General features: G+C 41.3%; 2 long non-coding RNA genes across 2 annotated transcripts in view; both read right to left on the bottom strand.

Moving 5' to 3' along the window:
- LOC128109616 (uncharacterized) overlaps positions 1 to 25,677 on the bottom strand; it is an 84,550-nt gene that overhangs the window by 37,518 nt on the left and 21,355 nt on the right. The gene's annotated exons all lie outside the window — the stretch shown is intronic.
- Positions 6,871 to 7,451, bottom strand: LOC128109617 (uncharacterized). Its single transcript, XR_008217861.1, has 2 exons — positions 7,360 to 7,451; positions 6,871 to 7,269 (listed from the first exon to the last, which is right to left on the bottom strand). It is a non-coding gene; the product is annotated as an uncharacterized LOC128109617 (long non-coding RNA).

Raw genomic sequence — 25,677 nt, 5'->3', positions numbered from 1 at the left:
ATGATAGACCTGGAAGTAGAAGCCAAATAAATCCTTCCCTCCCCAATGCTGCTTTTCTGTCAGAGTGTTTTATCATGACCAAAGGTATCAAATCAGACCAGAACAAATTCTGAATATTTAATGAATTGGACAAGGTAGGCTGGAGCAAAGCCATAGCTTAGAAACAGAGACCTTGCTATGCCAAGTAATGACTTTCAGTCAGGGCATGTCCTAGGGGAAGAAAGGAGAAACCTGGGCAGAGAGTTCTCTGCTCATATAGTGGGTGTTGACTAAGTATTACAGGCCTACTTCAATATTGTAGTATCTGGTATGTCTCCACCATGGCGAGCCCAGGAATTACACAGTTTATAGCACTTACTACCAAGAAAGACAAGATGTGAAGCAGTGACCTCAGTGATATATCAGAGTATGAGTATTTTTACAAGGCATGAGATACTTCCATGATGAATTTCTATTCAGGTTTTTATTTTTTAAGATTTTATTCTATTATTGTGTGTACATACACATGTTTGCACAAATATGTGGGTATATGACTGTGGAAGGCAGAATAGTGTGTCAGATGCCCTGGATCTGGAGTTACAGGTAGTTGTGAGCCACCCAACACAGATGGGTGTTGTGGAACAATCTTTTGTACACTGTGAAGATGTGTTGCTATCGTTGGTGTAATAAAGAGCTAAATGTCCAATAGTTAGGCAGGAACAAGTTAGGAGTTGTTCACTGGGAGAGAGAGCTTGCTGTGATGATGAAGGGTGGAGGCACCAGTCAGATGCAGAAGAAGCAGGATGTGTACAAGATAAGGTAACAAACCATGAGCCACGTGACAGCAAGTAAATTAATAGAAATGGGTTAATTTAAGTTATAAGAGCTAGTGAGAAACAAGTCTAAGTTATTGGCCAAGCATTTATAGTTAATAATAAGTCTCTGTGTGATTATTTGGGGGCCAACTGGCTGGACAGAAAATTACATCCACAGGTGGGTCCTGTCCAATTCTCTGCAAGAGCAGCAAGCACTCTTAACTGCTGAGCTATTGCTGGGTGGTGGTGACTCATGCCTATATTCCCAGCACTTGGGAGGCAGAAGCAGGCGAATCTCTGTGAGTTCAAGGCCTGTCTGGTCTACAAAGGGAGTTCCAGGACAGTCAGAGCTGTTACACAGAGAAACCCTGCCTCTAGATAGATAGATAGATAGATAGATAGACAGATAGATAGACAGACAGACAGACAGACAGACAGACAGACAGATAGATAGATAGATAGATAGATAGATAGATAGATAGATAGATAGATGACAAAACAAACAAAAACTGCTGAGCCAGCATTCCAGGCCCAACTCAATTTAATAAGATAAATAAATGCTTGTGAGCAGCAGCCACTCTTGGGGAAGACTTCTTCCCTGGAGGATTGACTTGCTGTTTTGTTTCCTAAGAATGCATTCAGTTTAGAATGATTGACACTCCTCACCTCCTTTCTTTTTCTTTGGGTAAACTGAGGACTGTTGGTGGATGCTCTGGTCTCTGTCACACAATCAATTCTTTCTCTGTAGGAGGCAGTGGTAGAACACCTCATCTGGCTCTTAGACTCTCATGGGAAATGCACTGCATACATCTCTGTTATCTCACCCTCTCCCTCCTTAGAGTTGGCAGTGAGCAAGCTGCATTCTGTCTCAAGACATGACTGGATTCAATGAGTTTCCAGGCCTTCCGTCTCTTCTAGTAGTCAAAGAACATCAGACAAAAAGGCTTCTCTTTGTTTAAACAAGGAAGCTCACAGTTTTGTACTCCACCTTTCTTGGTAGAGTGTCACCATTTGCTAAGACACAACAGTAGAATTGAACTTTTTCAGTATGAAAATCCTTTCATTTTTTTGTTAAATTTACTTCTAAAGGTTTTGTTCCTTTTGTTAATGTTTTATTGACTGAAAATTCTATACATGTGTTCAATATATTTTGATTATATTTACCACCTCCTACCTCCTTCCAGCTATTCTCAGAACCTCATAACACATCTCCTTTACAGTCCATATTTGTCAGTTAAGTATGTGCATGGGTGTGGGGTCACCCACTGGGGTGTGAGCAACCTGTCATTAGCAACAACTACAAAGCCAACTAATGCTCTTTCCCTCAACAGCCACAGCTACCAAGAGCTCCTCAACTAAGGATGGGACTTTTGGATCCTCTCCCCATTAGTGCTATTTTTAATCCTCCAATTATATTTCCTTTTCTTTCTTTTCTCTAGTCTATGACTTGCCTTTCAATGAGTGCACTTGGTATTCACTCCATTGAATTCCTGCCTGTGGTCAGCTCTGTTAACAGTCCAGATTTCTCTCTCGATAAACCATCTCCAAGGCACTTCTAATTACAGAGTCCTTTTAATTAGAACTTCCTTAATCACCCTGGTAAGTGATTGTGTCTTCTTAACTTACTCTCCTGAGTCCTCTCTTTCTGTTCTTACCCAAATCTCTGCAGCTTTTTCCATTAGTTCATCCTTCAGTGCCTGCTCTGGGTCCAGGGTGTGGACCCCAAGCCTGGCCCCCTTCCAGACACATATGGGATGTTAATATGGCTACCTAAGCTCAGTTTTCTGGTTCATTTTTACGAACTGTCAGTGCATAAGCCCTCAGATTCCTGAAAACTCCATATTGAGAGACTTTAGGGGCTAGAGAGATAGGCCAGTAGGTAGAACATTTTCCTTACAAGTGTGAGAACCCAATTATGGATCACTAGAATCCACATAAAGCCAGGCACAGGGAGATGGAAGGCACAGACAAGGAATCGCTGAAAGCTTGTGGGCCAGTCAGCCTGGCAAACGCAGTGACAGAAACAAGACTTCTGAAACAAGGTACAATGCTGCCACTGATACATAGGGTTGTCCTCTGATTTTCACCTCATGTACCACCCCCATATGCACCATGCAAGAATACACACACATATATGTGGTGATATTGTGTTCCCCAAAATATTGTGCACCCTAATAAACTTATCCGGGGTCAGAGAACAGAACAACCACTAGATTCAGAGGTCAGAAAATGGTGGCACACACACTTTTAATCTTAGCATTGCAAAGGCAGAGATCCATCTGGGTCTTTATGAGTTCAAAGACACACTGGAAACAGCCAGACATGGTGACACACGCCTTTAATCTCAGGAAGTGATGGCAAGAAGCAGAAAGGTATATAAGGCATGAAGATCAGGTACTAGAGCCTGGTTAAGCTTTCAGGCTTTTGAGCAGCAGTTCAGCTGAGATCTATTCAGATGAGGACACAGAAGCTTCCAGTTTGAGGAAACAGGACCAGCTGAGAAGTCATGGAGGTGAGGTTAGCTGTGACCTGTTCTGTCTCTCTGATCTTTCGGCATTCACCCCAATACCTGGCTCCGGGTTTGATTTTATGAATAAGATCTTTTAAGACTCGTGTTACACATATATATGATACATATGGACACACACACACACACACACACACACACACACACACACACACATGAGGGGGGAGGCAGAGAGAGAGAGAGAGATTTTCAAAGGGTGATATTTTAGAATCTCCATAGACACAGGCGACATTCATAGTTCTTCCTGGCTTGTGCCGCCCTATTGGACATAGCCTGTTCTTCCTGCTGCCCTGTGGTCTGCTTTCTTCTGTTACCATTTCTTAGGAAGCCGCAAACCTCTGGTGGGCCTTTGGCTGCTCCATTTGGTGCAGTAGACACTGGCACTGCAGGGTGACCAGCTGTCAGCATGTCCCTTGCTGAGCCCTAAGCTCATTGTGTCTCTTCTGGTTGTGCCTTTGAAGCATCCTGGGTCACAGCTGCTCTGTCATTGCAGGGTAATGAAGACTCCAGACTCCCTCCACTGTGTTCCGTGTCAAGGTAAGGACATGCTACCGAAATGTTGCTTTGAATGTCACACTAGCCCACTGAGAATTACATAGTAAAACTGCAAAGTGGGTGACTTCAAGGTTGGACACTTCTGTTTTTAAAAGATTTTATTTGTATTGGTGTGTACGTGTGTAACCTGGCTTTCTCTTTCTACCCTGACCAAAAGCAACTTGAGAAAGAAAGGGTTTATTTCCTTTTATAGCTCATAGTTCATCACGAAGGGAAGTCAGGGCTCAACCCAAGGCAGGAACTGAGGCAGAGAACATGGGTAACCATTGCTTACTGGTTTGCTTCCCATGGCTTCTTTAGTCTACTTTCTTGTACAACCCAGCACTACCAGCCCAGGAGTGGTACCACCCAAAGTAGAAAGGGTCCTCCCACATCAAGCAAGAACATCCCCCCTCATACTTGCCTATAGGCCACTTTGATGAAGATGTTTTCCTAATTGGGGTTCCCACTTCCAAGTTGACCCTAGCTTGCGTCAAGCTGACAGAAACATAACCAGCATGGTTTATGTCTGTGAGTGTGTGCTCACATGAAAGCAGATACCCATGGAGGCCAGAAGAGGGTGCCAGATCCCCTGTAACTGGAGTTATAGGTAGCTGTGAGTCACCTGCTGGAAACCAATCTCCAGTCTTCTGTAAGGGCAGCAAGTGTTCTTAACTGCTGATCCATCTCTCCATCCTCAATAGCAGATATTCTAGCCTCACAGATGTGAAGTGAAAATATTGGTCAAGGCATGAACACCTTTGATTCTTTCTCCTTGAGCCAACAGCTGCCTTCTGTCTCTGTGCTATGGATTTTTCTCTGTATGTGTATATCTGGGACTCTTCAGCTTCTCTCTTAGGAAGACAACGCTCTGTTTGGATTAGTGCCTCCTCTAAATGCCTCTTTTTTAATTGCTTCACCTTTCTAAAATCTCTGTCTCCAAAGAGTTACTTACTGACATTCCAAAAGATAAAGCACTGGGTATTAATGTGATTAAATCACTAGCAATCCACAGAATCAGCTTAATAATGAAAGGAATTTATTTGGGGGTAAATTCACAACCACGGGAGATTTATCGTAGGGTCCAGGAAAGCGGAGCTATGTCCCACGTTGAACAGCTTGGTCCAAGATCCCAGCATCTAAAACCATGAGATAGCCAAGCGATAGGGCTTACTTGCATTCCAGGACTTATGAGTCCCTGGTGGCCACACCCCGGGCAGGTACCTCAGGGTCATAGGCAGATATAAGGGCTACAGCTGCCTCACTAGGGGCAGTGCTTCAGGGAACGGTTCAGACAACTACCCGCTACAGGGTGTTCTTGTTCTCTCTCTCTCTCTCTCTCTCTCTCTCTCTCTCTCTCTCTCTCTCTCTCTCTCGTTCCCCTCGTCCCTCTTTCCTTCACCCTCTCTCTTCCCTTTCTCTCCCTTTCTGTCTCATCTCCACTCTTTTACTTTCTCTCCTTTATCTCCCCATTACCTCTCTCATCTTTTTCTGTTTCTCCCACTTTCTCTCCTCATCTTGTGCTATCTTTCTGCTTCTCTCTTCCTGTTTTTCTCTTATCCATTGTCTCTTCCCTTTTGTCTCTTTCCTTCTTCACCTCTCTGTGTGTCTCTTCTCTCTTTGTTTCTTTTTCTCCATTCTCTCTTTTTCCTTCTTCTTCTTTCTTTCGTTCTCCCTCTGTTCTTGTTTCTCATTTATTCTCTTCTTCACATTATCTTCCTTTCTCTCTATCCTTCTGTTTCTCTCACCTTTTTGCTTTATTTCCTTCTTTCTCTCTCTTTCTCTTTCTCCTCTCTCTATCCATTTCTCTCTGGCATAAACACCAATTCTCAAGCCTGGTATCTACTAATTTGCCCACACATTACCAAGAATCCCCCCACACTGCTGAAATCTTCTGTGATTGTTACAGCTTCCTTTGGCCAGAAGGTCCCCAGATATTGAGCCAAATAGTGTACCTAGAGCCCCATAAGTTCATCATACATTACCAGGAATACCAGAACCTTCCATGAGCATGGCACATGCATTTCAAGTGAACCCTTGCTGCACATCCTTGAGGGTTCATGTTTAATGGGTTCGAGGACTGTGATATCTACAATCAGATTTCATGAGGGCATCCTCCTGGCTACATTAGCTGTATGACTTTGGGTAACCCACATCACCACACTTGGGCCTCTAAACTTCCCTGATAGTAACAAATAACCATGCTTTATTGAGTTCTTTGCTATTTGGTGTCCATCTGTCCATCATGTCAAGCTCTTCTGCCCAAGTTACAAAGAGCATAAATGCTTCTCTATGATCAGCTTAACGCTGGTGCATTAGATTGTACAGTGCACAAAGGACTCTGCAGAATGTATGCAACATTCATGCTTAGACAGCAACACCGGGATCAACCAGCCCAGTCTTCAGCAGAAGGACATCACTGCACTGAACAGATCTTAAATTCCTAGAGGATTTAAAAAACCTGTTAGTGGTCTCTCTTACACCCACCACTGTCAATGAACTAGTTAAAGAACGAAAACATGATGAAGCCTTGAGGGTTGATTTCTAGTCTCCATGGTGTCATCCCTGTCAGGCCTTAATGACAGAATAGAAAAGAATGGCTGGGGATGTTATGTGGGCTGATCAATGTGGGCAGTGTGGACTGCTGACAGTATCATTCCTTTTATACCTAAGGAAATGTTCAACGATACTCTGAGATATGCTTTTATCCCCAAAAGTCAAGTAAAGATGACCCACATCACAGTTACAATGGCTGGAATAGGGATATTTATTCCCTGGGAATCTGGAGTCTTGGGTTTTACTCACTGATTTAACACCCCAGACTCTCAACAACAACAACAAAAATGTTTTACAAAAGAAGGCTCACTGGGTGGTTGATTTCTATTCTCCTTGGTGCAGATCTTGCCAGAATTTTGCTCTAGGGTTTGATGTCCTGGCCAGGATGATCAAATGGAAAGTGAAACCTGGCAAAGTACACTGTCAGACTTATCCCCAAACATGCCAGAAAGCTGGTATAAAAGCCTACCCAAGTGTTGAATTTTATTACTATGAAAGAACAAGCAAAAGTATTTGGGAAAAGCAAATCAATTCCAGTGGTGCAAAAATTATCGTTTCCTTAATTTATGAAAAATTAAAAGTTCTTCTAATCAATGGAAAGAGAAATAAGGATGAGTTTTGATGATGGTGAAGAAAAAGCTGGAAAGAAAAGAATTTGGAATATAGCACCAGAGGGTCCCTTTTCCAGACTTTAAAGTTGCTCATGGAAGAATCAGATGCACAGGATCTTGGCCTCATGGCTGCAAGCCACAGACTCAGCACCACCAGGAAAAGCAACCATTTTCTGGTCAAGCAACATGGCTGAGACTTTAGAGGCCACAGATGGTTCCGTGCTGCACCTTCGTTGTCGTTAAGCCTCTGAAAAACACAAACACTATCCTTAGCTCGGGGTCACACAGAAACATCCCACAAGCCAAATCCGATTATGACAGTGGTTAGTTCACTGACCCTGGAACTGATGTTCTGGACACCTGGTTCTACTGTACACCTGGATCTGAACAAAGTGGATTTGACTTTAAACTTGACATTTTGTGATGGGCCTGAAAAGTAGAAAAATGGTTTTCAGTCACTCATTCTAAAAATTCTGACTCTGAAAATACTATTTTATTATAATATTCTCAGAATATGGCAAAACAAAAATATATTCTATTTTTCATAAAATAGATAGATAGATAGATAGATAGATAGATAGATAGATAGATAGATAGATACTACATGCCTCAGTGTGTTATAGGTATGGTACTAGCTAAAACTTTTGGAACAGAGCCCAACATAGAGGAGACATGAAACACTTCTTGCCATTGCCCTGATTTCAGTGTCAGGAGTAGAAAAGTGGCCATTTTTCTTACAATGGGAACTCAGTAAGTACATGTGCAGCCAGTGAGTTATTTATTATAATGCACATTTGCTGAAAGTTAATGCTCACTCAGTTCTTACCAGACAATTTCATCTAATCAACAGGAATGGTAGGAATGCCCATCTCATCTGATAGGTAAGAAAATTAAGCCAAGGGTTTAAGAAGTTTGGCCAAAGTCACATATGCACAATATTGAACCTCTCCTCTCTCTCTCTCTCTCTCTCTCTCTCTCTCTCTCTCTCTCTCTCCCTCTCTCTCCCCCCGTCCCTCCCTCTCGTGTGCATTTATAGAAATGTGTATGCATGTTCAAGTGTGTGCAGGTGCACTTGTCTATGTGAATGTGCATGCATGGGTGTGCATACTCACTGAAGTGCATGTGTGTAGAAGCCAGAGGGCAACCTTGTTGTCATTCCTCAGAGATATCCATCTTGCATTTGGAAAAAGGGCTTCTCAATGGTCTGGAGCTTGCTAATTGGGCTAGGCTAGGTGTCCAGCAAGCCGCAGGAATCCACTTGTCTTTGGAGCCAACATGTCTGACTTATTTTAATGTGAGTTCTGGGGATGGAACTCTGGTCCTTGTGCATGCACTATGGTCACTTTATTAACTGGGCCCTCTCCCAGCCCCATTACCCTGTCTTACGGCATGAGAATGGTCTCACTACAGAACAGATGGCAGACCACAAGCCTAGAGGCAGAAAAGGAAATCTGCGAGAATATCAATCCTGGGAATCTTTTTTTAATTTATGTGTGACTATGTACATGCGTGCATGAATGAGTGTAGGCCAGAAGAGGCTGCAGGTTCCCCTGGAGCTAGAGTTACAGGCAGTTTGTGGGAATATGCTGGAAATGAAACTGAGGTCCTTCAGAAAACAGGAAATGTTCCTAACTCATACGCCATCTCTACAGCCCAGTCCTGGGAACTTGTTGCTTCATGGTCTTGCATCTAGGTTTCCCATTCCCTTTGCCCTGTTCGCAGCATCCTACATAATCACTCTTTTTGATACATTCAAATGCCTGTGACAGACAATGTGATCTGCCTGTCAATCTCTCAGCACTTCCAAGCAGCTGGTGACAGTGATGTTATTATTTACTGTCACTTGTGAGACTTACAACTTCAGCACTTAAGAAGCTGTTTATAGCATCCTAAGTACTTTAACTGATGACAAGGGCAGATCCACAGGATACAGAGAATTTCACTGTCACCCTCCTGGCTTACAGTTAAGAGCTTTGGAGGGAAGGAGCCCTGTTCTTGTTTGGTTTCCATGAGACAGAGGTGATATTACTTGCTCTCCAGAATTACGGAGAACAAAAGCAAAGGTGCTGATGAAGCACTTAATATATTTAGAGAGGGCTGAAAGATGTCTCAGTGGATAGGAACGCTTGCTGAGATCACACAAGGATGTGAGTTCAAATCCCCATCACCCATATGAAAAATCAGTTATACATGGCCATGATGAGCATCCATCTGTATTCCCAGGACTCTAAGGGGTAGAGACAGATGGATCACTGAGGTTCACTGGTTACCAGCTGGGATCCAGGCTCAGTGAGAGATTCTGTTTGAAGAGAATATGGTAAAGAGCAACAGAGAAGGACTTGGATGCTCTGCTGGGGCCTACACACACACACACACACACACACACACACACACACACACACACACACACACCACAAATCAATCAGCCAATAAATGTGAAGTTTATAAAGCAAATGTCCATACTAACTAAATGCATCAATTATTTTCTTCTTTGAGTGCTCCCATACACATGTCACTCTCCATGGTGTCTGGCTGGTACCCACTGGTCCTTCCCGGCATATCAGCACAGATCTCATCTCAGTGCTATTAAGAGGCTAGGCTGCATGTTCTGTGGTGGAGGCTGGTCAGTGCACATGGGCAGGGTCAGCAACATCTATGAACTCTATCCACCTAACTTCAGTAGTATCTCCTCAGCAGTGACAAGAAATAGTGTCTGGCTGTCATATTTCTCCTAGAGAAGCAGAGCTGCTCCTGCTCAAGACAATGAGCTCAGCTCTCCAGGAGTCCCTTTCCCCTCAGTACTCTGTCAGCCAGGAAGGGATGCCTGGCCTCTGTTTCCCTGCCCACAGAGGACTATCAGGAGAGAGAACTCCACTCAAACCATTTATCTTCTGAGAACAGAAAATTCAAACTGACTTAATAATTTTGTCTCAAGGATTCTTCCACCATGAAGGATCATTTGAGGTTTCAGAACAGAATCTTAAACAGGCTTCTACTCCTGAAACAGAGAATATCAGTTTATGGAAACAGAACACACCTCTAAAGAAACAGATGAGATGCCTACTGCACCCTACATGCTATTTCCGACTGTATCAGTCACTTTTCTGGTCCTTGTGACAACACACCTAACAAAGGCAAATTAAGGAAGGAAGGATGCATTTTAAGCTCACAGTTCGAAGATACAGTGTATCATGACAGGAAAGACGTAAGACGAGAGGCAGTCGCCCGTAATTTGCACACACAGGAAGCAGAGAGAGATGAATGCTGGGCTCGGCTCGCTTTCCTTCTTAATTAGTAATGAACCCCAGACCATGGCATGCAGCCATCCACATTTAGGGTGAGTATTTCCACCTCAATTTCCCCAACCTGGAAACTCCCTCATGCACATGTCAAAGGTTTGTCTTTTAGATGATTCTAGATCCTGTCAAGTTGACAATCAGTATCACTCATCACACTGAATATTTTCATTTCCAAGTTCCTTAGCCCTAACCCTGTGCCACAGATCCCCTCCATGCAGAGGTTTGTGAGCTACTGTGCAATGCTTCAAGTACATCCTCCATAATCCACCCCCTTTTCTTGCACTTGAATTAAACTGTTCGGATTTCTCTTGGCTTCAGATAAAAGCATCTTAACTGGGACACCACTCAGAGGGTTTTGAAGAAGGCTGAGAAATAATAGCTCTCTTCTGCACTCTTGAACGTGGAATTGTGTCAGTAAAAACCAATTCAGGAAGAAAAAGAAACACTCTAGCAACTTCAAATAGAGAGTTTAATCCAACAACTAGTTTACTGAAGTAATGGAAAGATTGAAAACCCATAAAGAAAGAAGCCATGAAATACTGGTTACCCTGACATTCACTGAAGTAGTCTCAAGCCCCTCCCCATGCCCACTTCTCACCAAAAGCTGTGACACAGAGGTGTACATTTCACCCTTTGGTTTGCAATTGACCATTTGGATTGCTAATAGATGGTAAGTAGCTCGACAAGGATTAATTGCATTAGAAGCCACTGGAGATGAATCCTCCCTCACAGTCAGCTTTGGGTTCCACCTCCCATTTCCCAGGTAACACTAGAAAGGAAAACATCATACTTGTCCTTCCTTGGTCCTCCTGATCTAAAAATTGACTTTATCTCCAACCCTGGGAAAAACATGACATTCTGATCTGCTCCAAAAACTAGAATATTACATACTGTTGTCTCCTCCCTAAAGAGTTAATCCAGCTGGTGCAGTCAGTCAGCCAGCCATGAGTCTCTCCCCATGAAAAGAAGATTCACCTGAATATATGCTAAAGTAGTGGGAGGAATAATTATCCTCTTAATAAGATAATGTGCTTATATGTCAACGCTAAGCCTATCTGCTTTTCTGAGTTCTAATTCATAAAGTGTCATTTTCTACCTGTGTCGTTTTCTTTCAGATATTGGGTAGGGCCTGCGTATGTTTTCCATGATACTCTGAGCGTTCTCACTCTTTCTCTGAAGGACCATCCCCGTCTACCATGTAGCTTGCCAACCTCTGTTGCAAAAGGCATGTTTTTCTCTCTTCTTCTCCATCTCTTTTCTCCCTGTTGGGATTTTCTACCTTTTCCCACTCTGCTTTTCTCTCAAACACTAACAAAACTGTCATCAAGTTATTTTCCTGAGTCTGTTTCTATTCTTTTAATTTTATTTTTGAGAACATCAACCATGTATATAATGAACTCTGGTTGCATTTCCTCATGTTTCCTCCCTCCAACTTCCTCTGTATCTTCCCCAACATGTCTTCCTCCCAATTTCATGTCTTTTTTTTTATAACACACTAAGTCAAGTTATTGCTTCCTGTGTGTATGGGAGGGGGGGTCTTCCACTGAAGCATGGGAAACCTACAAGTGTCCACAGCTTCAGAAAAGAATGATCCTCCCTCCTCCAGCAGTTACCCTTCTGTAGGGATGGGACCTGGAGAGGACCTCCCCACTAATGCTGCAATTTTGTCTGTCTTGATCTTGGATAGGTCTTGTGCAGGTGATCACTGCTGTGAGTCATAATTTCATTAACTATATCATGTCCAGAAGACAGCATTCCTCCCAGATTCTCTGGCTCTTGAATTCTTTCTGCCTCTTATTTCTCAATGTTTCTTGGGCCTTGGTGGTAATGAGATCAATATAGATGTCCCATTTATGGCTGAGCAGAATTTCTGTTGTTCTCAATACTTTGACCAATTAAATATCTCTCCATTGACTGCTGCCCACTATACAAAGAAACTTCTCTGACCAAGACTGAGAGCATCCCAAGTCTATGGCTGTGTGTATAACAGGAAGCATAAGTGTAAGCCAGGAGGCTAGAAAGGGGCCTTTGTGAATCAGGCATGCTAATAGAAGGAGTGCATTATAGGTAAAATTAAAGTAATGAGGTAGACTATGAGGGTTGGAAGGCCTAAGCAGGGAGGGGCACAGGAGTATAGGAGAAGTCAGGGGATAAAAGGGAGGACTAACTCAGAAGAAGGGGGTCTGAAAAGTCTACTATCTTACAATTCAACTTTAAAATAACTGAAAGAATTGTAGAACACATGTGAAATGACAACAGGGTGGGTAATACTGGAGGTGAAGGGATTAAGTGGTGTTTTGGGTAAGAGGATTGGCTATAGGGGAAGAGTAGTGGGTGGGTTAACCAAAACTAAGGCTCTATAAAAACCCTTATGGAAACCCACTAGCTAGAAAGATAATTTAAAATTACAATGTCAAAAAAAGTGTTTGAACAAAATTAAGCCCTTCTGAATGAATTGGAGGCCTACTCCACCAGAGGAAATTTCATGTCTGGTACTAGACTCCTGTTCAAAAGCCCATGGCTTTGGATCTCACAGGCCCCAAGGTGGAACCTGCTCTTATTATTTTGATAATGGTCATGCTGCCTAAGTTGTCATTAATGGGGGACCACAGTTTCTACAGTAACACAATATGTTAGACAATAATATGTGAATAAAAGTAAACTTTGACCTGTTTTGAGCCTAGGTCCTAAAGTTTTCATTAAACTTCTAATTTTGGATACAATGTATGAAGAGCTTGGATACAGACTCTCCATTTCACAGAGAACCCAGGCAGACTGAACATTAATGACTTTCCTTGGACCAACTAGAAAAATGGAGGCTTAAAGATCCCAGCAGCCAACCAGCAGGTAAGAGACTGGCAGGCAGGCTGCACCACCACCAATGCCACCCACTGAACTCTGTTTCCACAAGACCCACTCTGCCACCCAACCACACCTACTCATCAGCAGCCCCTATAGGCACAAGCACTACCTACACCAGTTGGAAGAACAGATGGGTAAATGCCATAAACATAAACATAAACATAAACAATATAAAGGGCAATATGGCACCAAGAGAATCCAGTCATCCTACAACAGCAAGATCTGAACACCTCATTGCAGATAAAGTAGAAGAAAATGACATTAAAAATAACTTTATGAAGATGATAGAAATCCTTAAGAAGGAAATGAAAAATGTCCTTAAAGAAATGGAGGAAAACCTGCCCATGCACCAGGGATGGATCCCGATCCCCTGCCTGGGTGCTCCCCAAACAGGCTTTTGGGGGTCCAGTGTCTGTAGTGTGGCGACTTGAGCAGCCTTGGTGCAGTGGGAAGGGGCTTGGACCTGCCTAGACTCAGTGTGCCAGACTCTGCTGACTCCCCATGGGAGACCTTGATTTTGGGGATGTGGGGTGGCTTGGGAGGGAGGACTGGGAGGTGGGAAGGGGAGGAGGTGGGGTCTGTGGGTGGTATGTAGAGTGAGTAGAAATTTTCTTAATAAAGAAAAATGGGGGAAAAAAAGAAATGGAGGAAAAGATTTTAAAAAATTGGAAGAAATTAATAAATCCCTTAAAGAAAGTCAAGAAAAAACAATCAAACAGGTGAAGGAAATAGTTTAAGACTTGAAAATTGAAATAGAGGCAATGAACAAAACACAAACACAAGGAATTCTGGAAATGGAAAATGTGGGTAAGCAAACAGGAACTAGAGATGTAAGCATCACCAACAGAATACAAGTGATGGAAGAGAGCATCTCAGATATTGAAGATACAATAGAGGAAATAGATTTGCCAGTCAAAGGATATGTTAAATCTAAAAACTCCTTAGCACAAAACATCCAGGAAATCTGAGACACCATGAAAAGACCTCAGAATACTAGGGATAGAGGGAAAATTCCAGCTCAAAGGCACAGAAAATATATTCAACAAAATCCTAGACAAAAATTTTCCCAACCTAGAGAAGGACATGCCTATGAAGGTATAAGAAGCTTACAGAACACCAAATAAACTTGACCAGAAAAAAAGTCCCCTAGTCACATAATAATCAAACCACTAAACATACAGAATAAAGAAAGAATATTAAGAGCTGCAAAGGAAAAAGGCCAAGTAACATATAAAGGCAGACCTATTAGAATTACACCCGACTTCTCAATGGAGACCCTAAAAGCCAGAAAGTCCTAAACAGATGTTTTGCAGACAATAAGAGACCACAGAAGCCAGCCCAGACTACTATACCCGGCAAAACTTTCAATCACCATAGACAGAGAGAACAAGATATTTCATGACAAAACCAGATTTAAACAATATCTATCCACAAATCTAGTCCTACAGGAAGTACAAGAAGGAAAACTCCAACCTAAGGAAGTTAGCTGCACCCATGAATACATAGGCAATAGATAATCTCACACCAGCAAATCTCGAAGAAGGGAAACATACACACACTACCACCATCACCAACAAAACCAAAAAATAACAGGAATTAACAATCACTGGTCATTAATATCTCTTAATATCAATGAACTCAATTCACCTATGAAAAGACACAGGCTAACAGAATGGACATGAAAACAGGATCCATCCTTCTCCTGCATGCAGGAAACATACCTCAACTTCAAAGACAGGCTAATTCTCAGAGTAAAGAGTTGGGAAAAGATTTTCCAATAAAATAGACATAAGGAGCAAGCTGGTATAGCTATCCTAAGATCTAACAAAACAAAATAGGCCAAACTAAAAGTAGTCAAAAGAGACGGAAAAGGACATTTCACATGCATTACAGGAAAAATCAATCAGAACGAAGTCTCAATTCTGAACATTTATGCTTCAAATAAAAGGGCACCCACATTTGTAAAAGAAACATTACTAAAGCTTAAGTCACACATCAAACCCTACACATTGATAGTGGGAGACTTCAACACCCGACTCTTACCAGTGGGCAAGTCTGTCAGACAGAAACTTAGCAGAGAAATAAGGGAGCTAACAGATGTTATGACTCAAATGGACTTAACAGACATCTACAGAACATTTCACCCAAACACACAATAATATACCTTTTTTCATCATTTCATGGAAACTTCTGTAAAGTTGACCACATACTTGGCCACAAAGCAAATCTCAACAGATACAAAAAAAAAAAAAAAATTAAAAGAAACCCCTATATCTTGTCAGATCACAATGAGTTAAAGTTAGAATTCAACAACAGCACAAACCACAGAAAGCCTACAAATTCAAGGAAACTGTACAACTCTCAACTGAATTACCACTGGGTCAAGGAAGAAATAAGAAAGAAATTAAAGACTTCCTAGAATTCAATGAAAATGAATACACAACATACACAAACTTATGGGACACTATGAAAGCAGTGCTAATAGCACTAAGTGCCCACATAAAGAATTTGGAGAAATCTCACACCAGTGACTTAACAGCACACTTGAAAGCTCTAGAACAAAAAGAAGCAAACTCACTCAGGAGGAGTAGACAGCAAGGAATAATCAAACGGGGCTGAAATTAACAACATAGAAACAAAGAGAACAGTACAAAGAATCAGTTATTGGGAGCTGCTGGTAGCAAAAGCCATGGAAATGTACAGCAGGTGACAATTATTGTTCAAAAGGTCAACCTAACACAATCAAGGATTCTGGAAGAGGATTAAGCCATCACACAAGGCATGGTGGGGTTGTTGCCTTTTGAATATATTGGCTGTTTCTTGTAAACTCCTTGTGCAATAACAGCTATGATATCTCCCCATTACCATGCATTTTCATAAAAGGTATATATGTAATCTCATGATTACATCTCAATCTTATGGGCACATATATCTGTGGGTGGTCAGGAAGGTGACTTTTCATTTAGTTGTATAATTTTGATATATAGAAACTATACTAGGATATACTTCACAGCCAGATCCGTTGTCCCACGAGACTGTAGACATTAAAGCCTGCTTTGTTCCTTTTGCTCAGACTAACACAGAAAATACTAATCCCTCCTCAGTCTAACATAAACTGCACACATTTAGCTCACTTTTATTTCAGCAAGTTCAAACTAGACTGAAGGCCTTGTATAGAGATCATAAGTTTAAAACTCTACAGTTATGCACAAACTCAGAGTCGCAGGTATCTCACCAAGGCTACTAACATAAAACACCCTAAGAAAAGCCTCCTAATTCTTCACTCACCAAGTCTACTGATAAAAATGCTATGTCTCAGAGTTTCTCACACTGGATACTGCACCCCCTCCCTTTGGTTCTGAGACCTTGGAACCTTGCATTACTATGGTAATGGCTCTGCTCCTTATAGTCTGTTCTAGGACTGTGTTATGACCTTGAGGGTTTTGAAACTTTTCTCAGGATTGCAAGGAGTCTTCTGTGAGAAATGTTGAGAAGCCAGGCAAGAGAGGGGTGAAGACTGAGAGCTGAAAGAAGCTGTAGATTTTGAGAACTAGGGCAGAACAAAGAAAGAACAGCAGAGAGCTCAGAGATTTAGCTTACATAGAATAATAAGGTGAATGGACAGAAAGAGAACTGTGTGCATATATTCATTTGGTATTCTTAAGATTAGAATACCAGCCACTTGTACACATCTTTTCTGCACTCTGGGAGAAATCTCCTCGGGCAGGTATGGGCGGGGGGGGGGGGGGGGGGGGGGGGGGGGGGGGGGGGGTTCAGTAATCAATGAAACAAAGAGTTGGTTCTTTAAGAAAACAACAACATAGACAAACCCTTATCCAATCTAACCAAAAGGCAGAGAGAGAATATCCAAATTAACAAAATCAGAAATGAAAAGGGGGCCATAGCAACAGACACTGAGGAAATCAAGAGAATCATTAGGTCATACTTCAAAAACCTGTACTCCACAAAATTGGAAAATCTGAAACAAATGGATAATTTTCTTGATAGGTACCACATACCAAAATTAAATTAAGACTATATTGACAATTTAAATGATCCATAGCCCCTAAGGAAATAGAAGCAGTCATTAAAAGTCTCCCAACCATTAAAAACCTCAGGGCCAAATGGTGTCAGTGCAGAATTCTACCAAAATTTCAAAGAAGAGATAATACCAGTACTTCTCAAATTGTTCCATACAACAGAAACAAAAAGGACATTGCCAATTTCTTTTTATGAGGCTATGGTCACCCTGATACCCAAACTACTTAAAGACACAACAAAGAAAGAGAATTACAAACCAATCTCCCTCATGAACATTGATGCAAAAATACTCAATGAAATACTGGGCAAACTGAATCCAAGAACAAAAAAAAAAACAAACAAACAAACAACAACCATCCATCATGATCCAGTAGGCTTCATCCAAGAAATGCAGGTATTTCAACATACGAAAATCTGTCAGTGTAATCCACCATATAAACAAACTGAAAATAAAAACACATGATCTTCTCATTAAATGCTGGAAAAGCCTATGATAAAATCTAACATCCTTCACGATAAAGGTCTTGGAGAGAACAGGGATAAAAGGAGCATACCTAAACAAGATAAAAGCAATATACAGCAAGAAACCCAAAGCAATTCCACCAAAATCAGGAACAGGGCAAGGCGATCCACTCTTTCCATGTCTATTCAGTATAATCCTCAAAGTTCTAGATACAGTAATAAGAAAACAAAAGATCAAAGGGATGCAAATTAAAAAGGAAAAAGCAAACCTTTGCTATTTGCAGATTGTGATTGCATGCATAAGTGACCACAAAAGTTCTACCAGGGAACTCCTACAGCTGATAAGCACCTTCAGTGATGTGGCAGGATACAAGGTTAACTAAAAAAAATCAGTAACTCCCCTAGATACAAATGATAGACAGGTTGAGAAAGAAATCAGAGAAACACCACCATTTATAATACCCACGAATAATATAAAAGATCTTGGGGTAACTCTAGCCAAACAAGTGAAAGATCTGTATGACAAGAACTTTAAGTCTTTGAAGAAAGAAATTGAAGAAGATATCAAAAGAAGATAATAAAATGGAAAGATCTCCCATATTCATGGATCATTAGGATTAACATAGTAAAAATGGCAATCTTACCAAAGGCAATCTACAGATTCAGTGCAATCTCTATCAAAATCCTAACACAATTCTTCATAGACCTCAAAAGAACAAGACTCAATTTCATATTGAAAAACAAAAGTCCCAGGATAATACTAAAACAATCCTTTACAATAAGGGAAATTCTGGAGGTATCACCATCCCTAACTTCAAGCTTTACTATAGAACTAAGTAATAAAAACAGCTTGGTATTGGCATAAAAACAGACATGTGGATCAATGGAATTGAATTGAAGACCCTGACATAAATCTACATGCCTATGAACACCTGATTTTTGACAAAATGCCAAAATTATACAATGGGAAAAAGGAAGCATCTTTAACAAATGGTGCTGGTCTAACTGGATATCAGTTTGTAGAAGAATGAAAATAGAACCATATCTATCACCATGCACAAAACTCAAGTCCAAGTGGATCAAAGACCTCAACATAAACCCAGTTACACTGAACCTAATAGAAGAGAAAGTAGGAAGTAGTCTTGAACACATTGCACGGGAGCCTACTTCCTAAATATAACACCGGTACCACAGACACTGACAATTAATAAATGGGACCTCATGAAACTGAAAACCTTCTGTAAGGCAAAGGACACGGTCAATAAGACAAAATGACAGCCTACAGAATGGGAAAAGATCTTCATTAACCCCACATCGGACAGAGGGCTGATCTCCAAAAATATATAAAGAACTCAAGAAACTAGACATCAAATTACCAAATAATCCAATGAAAAATGGAATGCTGTGGGATGGCTTTCTGTATGCTGTGAATTTATGTTGCTCTGATTGGTTGATAATATAAAACTGCATTGGCCTATGGCAAGGCATGTTAGAGGCAGGCGGAAATTCAAGCAGATGGACAGGAAGAGAAAGGAGAGGCTGAGAGATGCTAGCTACTGCTGAAGGAACAGCAACATGCCAGCAGACTGGTAAGCCAAAGAACACATGGCAAAACATAGATTAATAGAAATGGGTTAATTAAGATATAAGAGCTAGCCGGGCGGTGGTGGCGCACGCCTTTAATCCCAGCACTCGGGAGGCAGAGCCAGGCGGATCTCTGTGAGTTCGAGGCCAGCCTGGGCTACCAAGTGAGTTCCAGGAAAGGTGCAAAGCTACACAGAGAAACCCTGTCTCGAAAAACCAAAAAAAAAAAAAAAAAAAAAAAAAAGATATAAGAGCTAGCTAGCAAGAGGCTTGTCATAGACCATACAGCTTGTAAATAATATAAGCCTCTGAGTGATTATTTTATAAGTGGCTGCAGGATATGGGTAGGAGAGATTCAGCCCATCTGCAGAGCCAGGAAGGACCAGAGAAATCTGCCGACTATATTTGGCTGCCCAACATGGAGCAAGTATTTCTACTCAAAACCTGAGAAAGCTTTTAAAAAAGATTCTAAAATGGATCTACAAGCAGCTTCCTAGTTGTGTCTCAGGCAAGCCCTGAGCTACAGAATGGCAGGTTTGTGGTTTGGGAGCTTGAACACAGCATGGTGGAACCCCACTGTAGTACACAGTGGTGTCTCCAAGCTGTGCAGCATGCTGCTTGATGGATTTGACATGTGCTAGTAAAAAAAAATAAAAGAGGTTTCTGGGCTACACACTGCTGGATGGAGGCATGAATCCATTGCCTCCCAGAGTCAGCAGAGAGCATGGCTTCCAGAGCTGGTGGTGAATTACATCTGCCATGTTGGGAAGCTGAGGTGGGTGGAACCAGCAACCAGGCCAGGCACTTGGGTCCTAGCCATGCTGCAGTTTAAGACAGTGGTTAGAAAATGATTCCAGAAACACAGTAAGAACAGATTCAGATAGAATAAAACCCTGAACAGTTTACAGTGTGTGCAAAAATGTACATAGGCTTGGAAGAGAAAGAAAAAGGAGTATATGTAGTTATATAAAGAAAGAGACAGTTTTTAAAAATAAAGTCTTTAAAGAGATAGTAAAAGTAATATAAAAAATAAACCATGTAAAGATGGAAATCACACACAGAGTCTGGATTATTTTGTCTTTGGGATTTTTAACTACAGAAAGACATTTGATTGTAAAGGCTGCTAAGTTAAACCAATATGTATATTTTAAAGACATCTTGACTTCAAAATGTATGTCTGAGGATATGTTACTTTGGAAAAGACTTTCTGCTTTTGTTTCCACAGAAGATAAGAACCTGTGGATTGCTTCCGGGCCATATGGTTTCATCCAAAACCTCCTGAAAGGTCTCTGGTGACACCATAGCCCAGATGATCCAACATACAGAATAGCTTCAGGGCAACTGGCTCAGACAATGCATGCTCACAGACTACTCCAGTCAGGACTTGACCATAATTCTTAATTTTCTCAAGATCCCCATAAGATTTCCAGCACCCCCATCCAGCAGGAAGGAGTATGAGAAGCTATGCCCAGATTCCCAAAACGGTGTTTATAAATGTTTATTTTTATTTGAAGGAGGTTGATTTTAATAAAATCTCATTCTAAAGAAGAAAAGGGGATATTATAAATATGATAGAATAAAGAGTAACAGCTTGTTTAAAATGTTTTACATTGCTATGAATTTTAGTTTATTGATACAAATTTAAAGTTAATTTTGTTATACTATATGTATATTTCTACTCTTGTTTAAAGTATTTTGTTTGTGCAACTCATTTGAAATTGTAGTATATAGTTGAGAAACACAGATTAGTCATCTATGATAATCAAGCTTACAGTCATGTTAGTTAAGTTTTCTAGGTATACATAGATATATTTCAATTAGGTAGGTAATCTTCAAACACTTCAAAGACCTACAGAATATGACATTTTAAATATTTTAAGAACTTAGACTTTTCTGGACAATGAGACACATCTGCTCCTGGCAGCACCAATTTACTTCAGGAGGAAGATGGGCATTGAAGACACTCCATCAGGAGTTTATCTTATTGGCAGAACTGGCCATTTGGGCAAGAGACTATTCTTGCCTGTACTGCTTGACAAAATGTTGTATTGACTGGACATAGAGGACCCATGGAAAAATGACCACTGAATTTACCAAAACAAGGTGAAATGGTCTTTCAGTTTCCTGCTACAGGACACAGAGAGAAGCAACTGAGAGACTCTAGGCCTATAGACTGAAGATGGATGCTGCAACGTGGCAGAGGAACTTTGGGTGACTGTCCAGGCAGCCATTTGTCTCTGTCATTCTAGATTTTTGGAAGTTGCTCACAATGCACTTCCTGTTTACTTGGGGATTTTTTTATCCTTTTGAGGTCTTTGATGTAGTTGAAGACTAAATAATTATAATTATAATTTTCCTTGGTTATGATAAAAGATAAATTAGATATGAAACTTTGGACTCATAAATATAGGATAGATAGAATATTTTCCTTAATTTTGCCAAATATACATATACCAGATATTGTAACTGTAATTCTTGCTTGTTAACTGTTTGTTACATGTAATTTTGCTATGTTAAAGTTAAAACATTCCTTTTTGATTAGAAATGGGAAGTGTGTGGGATGTCTTTCTGTATGCTGTGAATTTATGTTGCTCTGATTGGTTAGTAAATAAAGCTGCATTGGCCTGTGGCAAGGCATGTTAGAGGCAGGCAGAAATCTAAGCCTATAGACAGGAAGAGAAAGGAAAGACAGAGAGATGCCAGCTGCCGCCAAAAGAACAGCAACATGCCAGCAGACTAGTAAGTCACAGAACACATGGCAAAGCATAGATTAATAGAAATGGGTTAATTAAGATATAAGAGCTAGCTAGCAAGAGGTCTGTCATAGACCATATAGTTTGTAAATAATATAAGCCTCTGAGTGATTATTTTATAAGCAGCTGCAGGATGTGGGTAGGAGATATTTGTCCCATCTGCAGGGCCAGGCAGGACTGAAGAAATCTTCTGACTGTAATGGAGTACAGATCTAAGAAGAAACTTCTCAACAGAAGAATCTCAAATAGCCAAAATACACTTAAAGAAATGTTCAACATCCTTAGTCATCAGGGAAATGCAAATCAAAATGACTCTGAGATACCTGTCAGCATGGCTAAGATCAAAAACACTGATGACAGCTTATGTTGGAGAGCATGTGGAGCAAGAGGAACACTCCACCGCTGTTGGTGGGAACGCAAACTTGTACAACCACTTTGGCAGTTTCTCAGAAAAATGGGAACCAATCTATCTCAAGACCCAGCTATACCAATCTTACGCACATACCTAAAGGATGCTCAATAATATCACAAGGATACTTGCTCAACTATGTTCATAGCAGCTTTATTTTTAATAGCCAGAACCTGGAAGCAACCTAGATGCCCCTCAACTGAAGAATGGATAAGGAAAATGTGATACTTTTACACAATGGAGTATTATTCAGCTGTGAAAAACAATGACCTCATGAAATTTGCAGGTAAATGGATGAAATTAGAAAAAATCATTCTGAGTGAGGTAACCCAGACCCAGAAAGACAAACATGGTATGTACTCACTCATAAGTGGATATTAGAGGTAAAGTACAGGATAACCAACCTACACTCCACAGTCCCAGAGAGGCTAGATAATGAAGAGAGTCCAAAGAGGGATGCATGGATATCCCAGGGAAGGGAAAGTAGAAAAGATCCCTGGGTAAACTGGGGACAGAGATGGGAGGATGAAGAACTTGAGGGAGAGTGTTGGGCATGCTGGGCATGAGAGGCAGGTAGCAGGCAAGACAGAGGAGGAAAATAACAAAAGAGATGAGAAGTCTTGATGGGGTTAGGGAGAAACGCAGTGCCAGAGAAACTCCCAGGAATCCACAGGGATGACCTAAGACTCCTAGCACTAGTGGAAAAGGTGCCTGAACTGGTCACTGACTGTAATCAGATTGGTAACTACTTAATTGTCATCAGAAAACCTTTATCCAGGAACTGATGGAAGCAGATGCAGAGATCCAATAGCCAAGCAATAGACCGAACTCTAGGTGACCTCCTGAAGAAAGAGAGGAGGGATTGTAGGAGCCAGAGGTGTCAAGATCATGATGAGGAACCCACAGACAGCTGACCTGAGTTTGTGGGAGCTCACCAGCTCTAGACTGACAGCTAGGGAGCTGCATGGGACCTACCTAGGCCCTCTGCATGTGAATGACAGTTGTGTAACTTGGTCTGTTTGTAAGGCTCCTAGCAGTAAGATCAGGACCTGTCCCTGGGGCTTAGCTGACTTTGGGGAACCTGTTCCCCATGCTGGATTACCTTACCCAGGCTTGATAAAGGGGGAGGAGCTTATCCTACCTCAACTTGATGTGTCATGCTTTGAGCAAGCCCATGGGAGGCCTGCCCTTTTCTGAATGGGAACAGAGGAGGAGTGGGTGGGGAGACAGGTAAATGGGAGTGGGGAGGGGTGGGAGGACAGGAGGGAGGGAAAACTGTGGTCAGTACATAAAATAAATGAAAAAAGTTAATTAAATAAAATAAATTTTTAAAAAAAGAAGAAGAGAAATGGAGACTTCAAGGCAAAGTGCCGACCCAAAATTTGCAGACTGAGGCATATCCAGAGGCACGGCTGAAATGGGTGGCTCTGAGTAGAAACCACCAGACCCATAAATTACAAAGAACAATTTGGTGGCAACTAAGGAATTGTTGGAGGTTAGGGAGGAATTATTGAGAGTAAGACACTCTTGACATTGGATGGTGTCCTGTGGAATCCCCACACTTCTGTGAGCTTCACCTCCAAGGACCCTGTCAGATTCTCAAGGCAGAGAATCAGAGAAAGAGTTCCTGGGGATTGGAGCAGCTGTTGATAAATAAGTGAGTAAAATCTATCCAGATCCTGCTCTGTACCTAACTAAAACCAGAGCCTTGCCTACCTGGAGAGAGGCTGCCCCAACTTCAGATCCCTCCAGGGCTGCAGTCTCAGCTAAGGGAGGAAAAGTTCTCAGTTGAGGTCAAGGAATACATCAAGAGTCAAGCAGCCCAGGAGAAGTAGAGGAGGGGAGATAGAAAATACAACTAAGCCATTCCCTTCCTTAATGAGCTTTACTGCAAATTGGAGTCCTTGTAAGATGTTATCCCAAAAGCAAATGTAATTTGAGTTTATAAATTTATAACTTTCAAAGCCAATCAAAACATATATAACTATTGAATTAAATTTATCATGCCCAATAGAATGAAAAATTAACTAATTGTGGTAGCTACTTTTGCTGCCAGGGTCTCCATTGTGCTAGCTGTAGTAACCAATTACAAAATGTCAATCCCAGAAACAGTAGCAGCTGTAGTAGTAGGAAGGGAATGGCTCAGTTGCCTTTAGCCTACTGGCTATGGGTGGGTTAGGACTCCTGTTGGTCTTTTCTGTGTCAAACACACAGATTGCAAGCCCAGCACCACTTTAAGATCTTTGGCAGCAGTTAACTCTGCAGCTCACACACAATTGAGCCTGTATGATGAGTATTCAGAGACAGGTAATGCCTAGGGGGTGCTCACCAACCTAAGACAGAGCGCCTGTGTGGCCTGGGCAGGTGTCTCCATGACATAGGTAAGGTGACCTGCTGACGTCCCAAGCAACCTAAGTCAGAAGCTCATTTTTTTAGTAAAAGGGGGGACCTGTAGGGTCCTGGCCCCCGTTTTGGGTAACTGTTGCCTTGCTTGCTGACCTTGACCTTGATATCCTCCCTATGCTAATTCCCTGCCGGGTTCCACCCTCCTGAATGCTTAAGGGAAGTTCCTTGTCTGTGTATCCTGCATATTGGGCATTAACAGCTTAGATGCAAGATTGAAAACATCAGTATCGAACTTCTGCCCTCCAGGGTTCTCCCATTGTGCTATAAGCTTGTGTTTAAGACCTCCTCTCTCCTTCAATAAACAGCATTCAAAGAAAGAAAGAAAGAAAGAAAGAAAGAAAGAAAGAAAGAAAGAAAGAAAGAAAGAAAGAAAGAGAAAGAAAGAAAAAAAGAAAGAAAGAAAGAGAGAAAGAAGGAAAGAAAGAAAATGCAACTAGAGAAACTCTTGTGAAGTTCACAGCTAAAACCTAGGACCCTCAAGAGACTGCAACTTAAGAAAAAACCATGTAATCCTCTTCCTCCCCTAAATCATAACACAATTCTGACTGGCATATTAACAGAAGGGCTGCTGAATGCTGCTTCTCCCTGAGAACATGCCTTGCTGTTGGAATGGCAATGATGTTCTCTGAGAGCTTATCTTCTCATTACTCCCTACACATTCTCTATCCCCTTATATGTAACTTTTAACACTTCACATAGCAATAATTGTGTTGTTTTATTCTATGTCCTGTTGTTGGCCAGCCATTATCAACTCAATAACTCTGATCTGGTAAGGATTTTTTAACTATATGTTAATTAGGAATAATAATGTGTTGCAGTATGACACTTTCATTTGTGTA

Source organism: Peromyscus californicus, unplaced genomic scaffold (assembly GCF_007827085.1).
Source record: "Peromyscus californicus insignis strain IS unplaced genomic scaffold, ASM782708v3 Scaffold_14__1_contigs__length_90479793_seg_2, whole genome shotgun sequence".
Lineage (NCBI taxonomy): Eukaryota > Metazoa > Chordata > Mammalia > Rodentia > Cricetidae > Peromyscus > Peromyscus californicus.
The sequence above is the reverse complement of the archived record's forward strand: the minus strand, read 5'-3'. Positions and strand labels throughout refer to the sequence as shown.